The sequence below is a fragment of the Phalaenopsis equestris genome, unplaced genomic scaffold (assembly GCF_001263595.1).
Source record: "Phalaenopsis equestris unplaced genomic scaffold, ASM126359v1 Scaffold000787, whole genome shotgun sequence".
Taxonomy (NCBI): Eukaryota; Viridiplantae; Streptophyta; class Magnoliopsida; order Asparagales; family Orchidaceae; genus Phalaenopsis; species Phalaenopsis equestris.
Window position 1 is genome coordinate 1,035,023 of NW_018165227.1, and position 6,747 is coordinate 1,041,769.

Below are 6,747 nucleotides of genomic sequence, written 5' to 3' on the forward strand. Positions count from 1 at the left end.
AGAGAGGAGTCTAGAGAAAAGAGGGGGGTGAGAGGTTTGAAGGGAGAGTTTGCATGAGAGAGAAGTCTTGGAAGAAGAGAGGATTTTTTTATAGAGTTATAAGAAGAGAGAGAATGTGAGAGATTTCTTCTTCATTACATTTTTAAGAAAGAATTGAGTGTGATTGTAAAGAGAGAGAGTGCTTAAAGGGAACTTCAAGAGATTTGCTTGAGGAGTGTTAGATAAGTTTTGTTCTTTACTTTCTTTTTTTTGTAAACTTGTTTTTATATATAAAATCTATGTTTTGATGTATCCTTCTCATGAATTGTGACCAGTATTCTTTATCTTTCTCCCTGCAATGAGATATGATTTTGTAAATAATTAATTTTTTTATATAAAGTTTTAAATGTCAATAAATTGTGATTATTCAAACTTTGATCTTCATTTAATATTCGATCTGGCCAATTTTAATGTTAAAATTTGTTGAGAATATAAGATCCAAAAGGGACATGGTAAGAGTCACATTCAATTCCATGGGTAAAAATGTAGTCCATGGGGTTGCGTGCAAAAAAAATAGGGAAATATAATTTGATGGGCACAAAATTGGAGATTTTAAGGTGATAGATTAAAATCCGCAATTAAGTCCAGTTGCTTAGAAACTAAATCTAGATTGTTAGGCCTCATAGGAGGGAGAAGTGAGAGCTCTGGAGTGGCAACCAATATCCTCACAATCTAACCATGGATTTAGGGACCAAACTCTACATTAGCCAATGTTCTTTATGTACTCTTAGAGAGTAAAGAATAAGATTGCTCAAATTTGGCACAATACAATTTTATATATTTTTTAAATGATTTTAATTTATTTACAATGCATAAACTCATTGTAAAGGGGAATGATGCTTTCTTAAATTTAAACTCTTCATTTCAAAACTTTGTTTAGTTTTTATAAGTTTACTTTTAAGGTTTAGTAACTAGTTTAGTTAACTTTCTTTTAACTACATTTCATTTAGCGCACAGTAAATTTACTTTAAATTTGTTTTGCTTACTTAAGTTTTACAGTTTGAATATTCTGTTTGAAGTTATAACCATAAGAATTTCCAACTCCCCGTGGGATCGATACATGGGACTTCATTAGAACCCTTTATTACTTGAGCGATATGTATACTTGTGTTATAATTACAGTTTGACAGCTTAAAGATTTTAAAAGATAAAATTATTTAAACTAAATTATTTTTACTTGGATTTAACTGCATATTTACTATTTTTGTTGTCGTTTGTGCATTGTAGTATTGAAAGATATTTACACTGCGCCACGCAAAATTAACCGCATTAGTACCTGAAAGCATAACATCCTTAAAAATGAGCATAAAATTTATATATAAAAATAACACATTTTAGGACGTGTCAACACGTAAAGGTGCAAGATTACCTTGTTTGGATCATGGGTGTAGTGCAACATTGCTGCACAAATTAAGTTCAAAACTTCATAGTACACGACTGAGAGTGAGTAAATCACGAAAACATAGCACCCCAACTCCGTGTCACTGGTGTCTAGGCACCAGTCTTTCCGACTACATGTTTTTGTATGGACACCTACGCATTCAACAAATCTAGCGCCAAAGCGCCAGTGAATTAGCGTTTAGGCCCCAAGCACCAACCTCTCGGGTTCCTAGTGTGTGACTGGCGCCTAGGTCTCTAAGAAATTGGGTGTCAAGGTGCTAATCACTTGTGTCCTTCTTAGCTCCAAATCACCTCCACTTTGCTCAATTTCTTCTCCACTCTGATGTACTTTTAATATTTGTTGTACCTGCAAGAAAAACATAAAAATATCTTTTTTTAATGTGCAATTTCATCCATAAAGATGTACAAAATATAAAAGGAATTCAAGCATTTTACATTATATTTGACATGTAAAAATATTTTTCTCATGAGATTGATATGCGATACTCTTTAACTGCATTATTATTTGACATGTATACTTGTGTTGTGAGATCAATTTATTTCACAGTAAGCTTTGACACGTCAATTATATATACATACATATATTAAAATTATAGGTATATTGGAATACACTTAATTTAGTGAATAAATAAGTTTAATTGCATAATTATATATATTTTATTTTTCTAAATGGTGTGAGGTCAGTAGTCGAATTACGAAATTTGTGGAAGTATCATGTTTGCCACCTCAAAGTAAGTAACTACTTTTTATTAGATAATAAACACTTATTTTTTAGTTAGGAGTATTAATCATTATTATTTATAGTAGAGTCGTAGCTATTTCATTTTTTGTCAGTCATACCCTTACTACTTCATATCATTTTTTATATATATTTCATTTATTGCTCATAATAAAGTAATCAACTATCTTAATTTATTGTTGTAAAATTTCTTGCATAAATGAGCTAATCCTGCAATTATAATATTGTTTTTTCTCGTACTTTACTTGTATGAATTTGTATTTATCATCTCACATGCCTGGATGAAATTGCATACTACTTACTTATTTTGCTTGCGAAAAATTTAGTATGTTTGTGTGTAATGACATGTAGGTCGGTGAAATCCTTTCGGGTATTGACTAGTAGAGTCGACGAGCCCATAATGCTGACTAGATAAAAATTAACAGTTTTCTTAGGTTCGTATTGGCATTCCCAATTTCAGGATGTCTTTTACAACCGACCATATAAATAATAAATGAAAATTTGAATAACAAGAAACTTGATTGAAAATAATTGCATGTTTTCTTATGATAAGTAAACATATTTGATATTTACCACTGTATTCTTGTCTTATGTGTTATATATGTACATAGTAATTATCTCTATTTATTGTTCATACTATATGTCATATTTCTCTTGCCTTTAATGATCTAATAGATAACTATTATTTAATGAGTTTGTTTGTCAAACTCACACTTTGATATTTTTACATAACATGTTCTATTCAACCACCAGTAGGGTCGTCTCCATCAAAACAAGTTTTATCAGTTTTAGAATTCCTATCTTAGTATTTGATTTATCGATTTTATTTTTCTTTTTAGGGATGGGTGGTCATTTTTTGTTGTCATTGCATCTGATTCAATCAATTTTCTATTTTTCTTTTAGTTGTATTAGTGCACTGTTAATTTTGAGATAAAATTTATATTTTTGTGTTATTCCTATTTTTATTTGCATTTTTTTTTCTTTTAAAAATTACAATAGGTTCAATTCATTTCATCATGCCCTGTGTTGTCCAGGTGTAATACCTTTCTGACCCAGAGTATGACATTACTTATATATGAAAATGTGTATTTAATTTTTAAAAGTTAAAATAATAGTTTTTTTATGTGATATGAAAACTCAATTTGTATAATGTAAGAAAGTTTATATGTAGATATGTAGAGTCCTAAGATTGAGTGGTATGTTTTGTAAGTGTCACATTTAATAAGCAAGCAAAACCATGTTGCTAATAAATTGTTCCAATATATAAACAACTTAATGTTTTGGATTGAAAATACAAATTGTAGAATATTTCAATCAGGCTTTTATTCAAATCAACAAAATAATAACAAGAATTATAATTCCATGCTATGTACAATTAAAAATACATGCAATTTTTATACCTAAATACGACCACATGACACTACATAAGAATCAACACGACTTAAGGGCTTTAAAGGCCCATATAAGAGGATCAGGTCATTCTCGGCCCAAGCCCACCTAACGAAGTGATCAAGCCAAGCCACTTGCCGTAGTGGTTGAGTCAAGCTCACCTGCCTAATTGGTCGTACTAGTCTAGAGCAAACGAGCCAGTGGAAAAGACCATCATTATATCAGAGTACATACATCCATTCCAATTTATGGCACTGTATAGTACTGCACATAATGTAATTTTATATTCGTTCTCATATATATAAAAGGGAGGTTAGAGGGGCTCTAAATGGGCTCTTTGGCTCTCTTGCTCTTTCTCTCTTGTTGTATTGATCTCCCTCTCTTGAAAGAAGACTCGATTTCACACACACACTATGAGGTTCGTTCGATTATAAGATCGGTCGGTTTGATGACATATGAAGAAAAGCTCACACGTGCCTTCAACTCCACTGAGAAATACATGCAAATTGTTTCAGAAGAGTGTTGAAATTGCTCCATTGCCCCCTCACATTGATTCATACTGGGATAGTATTTAGAGGGATATCGCCAACACTTCTCATGAAGTCGTCCTGGTAGAGCCATGAAGTTTAAGAGATCCATGCAGTTCCTTCAACAAAATAATGAATACTGCATGTCTCATGCAGAACATATTGTTAAATCTTGTTGGATGACCCTTAAGCTACTCCCCAACCCATTTGTCCCCAACATATGAGGATGTCATGCATGGAGATCGATCAACATACGAGTTGTAATACTCGTAGATTAAGCATATGACAGTTACAATTTTTCTTCTCCGCCTTCATTCAGTTGCATCCATATAGATCAAATTGTGCTATTTAATACAAAAGCATCAATGAATTAACCACAACCATAAGGTTACGAACAACAACAGAAAAAAATAAGATGCCCTAAATAAGCAAAGTTACAAGTAGTTGAAATATCCAAATCATAATAAAAAAAAATACACAAATATAAATGTCTCAAGCGATTGTAAATAAAAAATTCTCTCAAATGTTCCAGCATTCATAAAAATGTCGTAGGTATGCCACCTTTTTATCTTTGGGAATCTTGACAAAAAAATCTCTACGGGTCGGATCTTCAAGCAACTCTACTGTAAATAAGTGCAACGGCAAATCCTTAGAAATTTCTCTAATTGCATTCAATATTCACATGACCTGGCTGTAGAATTTACTTGAGATGCTGGGGTCTTGCGCTAAAAGAAGCCACCAGTTGTGATATCTGGCTTCTAAGGAAATCAACCCCAACTTCCTTTTTATTCACAACTCGCGGAGCTTAGAACGACAGGTGTACTCAACTTCATGGAGATCCGGGCTGGGGATTTTGATTGAATCACATGTTTGGTCAGCTTTCAAGTTCTCAGGAGTGCCACCAAACCCTGTCTCATTGGGGCACATGCAAAGTTACCCGAAGCAACGACACAGACAAACATCCAATTCAAATTCTCCTTCAGCTCAGGCTCAACTCGACAAATAAATATCTTTGCAGCGGGCACAAGCTGCAAATTCATAACATACACTTCAATTTTTTAAAAAAATGAAATTAATCAAACTAGAGGATATGTCAAAAATGATTACATCAAGTCTTTCTGCCCACGACTCCTTGGGAGCATCAATGGTCCGCTTCATCAGATGTCATCCCAAGCCCGTTGATCCTCGTTTCAATTTCTTCAAAAAGTTTCAATCTTTCTTGAGTTGATCCCACTTATTTTTCAACTATATCCTCTTATACTCTCTGTCTGTACTTTCCTTGAATTTTTTGATAATTTTTTGTCACTTTTTCTTGTTCAAATATGTAGTAAGTTTATTTCTCAGATCAATCTCCTTGAGGCAACTACCACAAAATATTTTTTTGGATTATTTGTCCCTCATTGTGGGTGTATCGGCCTCTTTGGTCTTAGCCATTATATTAATACGATAAAAAAGCAAAATTACATGAATAAAAAAAAAACAGCCACAAAACCTTCCCCCCAAGCCACAACCAGTTAAGCATTGCCAAATTCAGTGTAAAAATCTACATAGAAAAAAATGAACTCTACCAGGTTCTACAAAATAAATCAAATGCAAAATAGGATATAATGAAACTTTTCTCATTGATATCAACAACCTAACAAGCAAATAATAGCAAACAAGCCACAACCACCATCCCAAGCCTCTAACCCTCACCCCAAGCCACTGCTACCACCCCAAGCCATAACCACAGAACCCTCACGCTACAACCACAAAACTTTCACCCTAAGCCACAACCCAAAGTTATCACCCCAACCCACATCCACCCTAAGCCACAGACACCACCCCAAGCCACAACCCAAAACGATCACCTCAAGCCACAACCCAAAACTAACGCCCCAAGCCACAACCACCACTACAAGGCACAACCCCAAAACCATTACCCTAAGCCATAACCATCACTCCAAGCCACAATCTCCACCCCAATCCACTGCCACCACTTTTTGGCCCAAGCCACAAACACAAATCCATCACTCCAAGCCACAACCCAAAACCATCACCCTAAGCCACAACCACCACCCTAAGCCACAACCACAACCCTAATCCATAACCACCACCTCAATCCACAACCATCACTTTTTGGTCCAAGCCATAGCCGCAAAAACTTCACCCCAAGCCACCACACCAAGCTACATGCACCATAATTCTTAGGTATTTACATGCCTAACAGCTAAATTTTAATATTTACATGCATAATACTCAATTTTGCCCCAACAAAAAACCACCTTCACTAATCTTTAAGGGGCATTTTGGTACATGTCATACAACTCTTATGTATTTACATATCTAATAACTAATAAACTTTCATATTTACATGCATAATACTCAAATCTGTACATAAAAAAACCACCTTCACCAATCTATAAGGTGCATTTATATACATGAACCCCTTGAAGGAATTCTGTCAAGCATCTATAAGCATTTTTTTTTTCGTTTTTTTGGAAGACCCTTGTGAAGACCACTCAATTGATATGTATGGACATATCTGAGAGCTAAACTTCATTTTTTACATAGAATTTACCAACAGAAACAACAAGCCACCAATAAATTACCGCAGGACCACATCACACTCCACAACAAACTACCACCTAACAAAGCCAACACAACACCAAA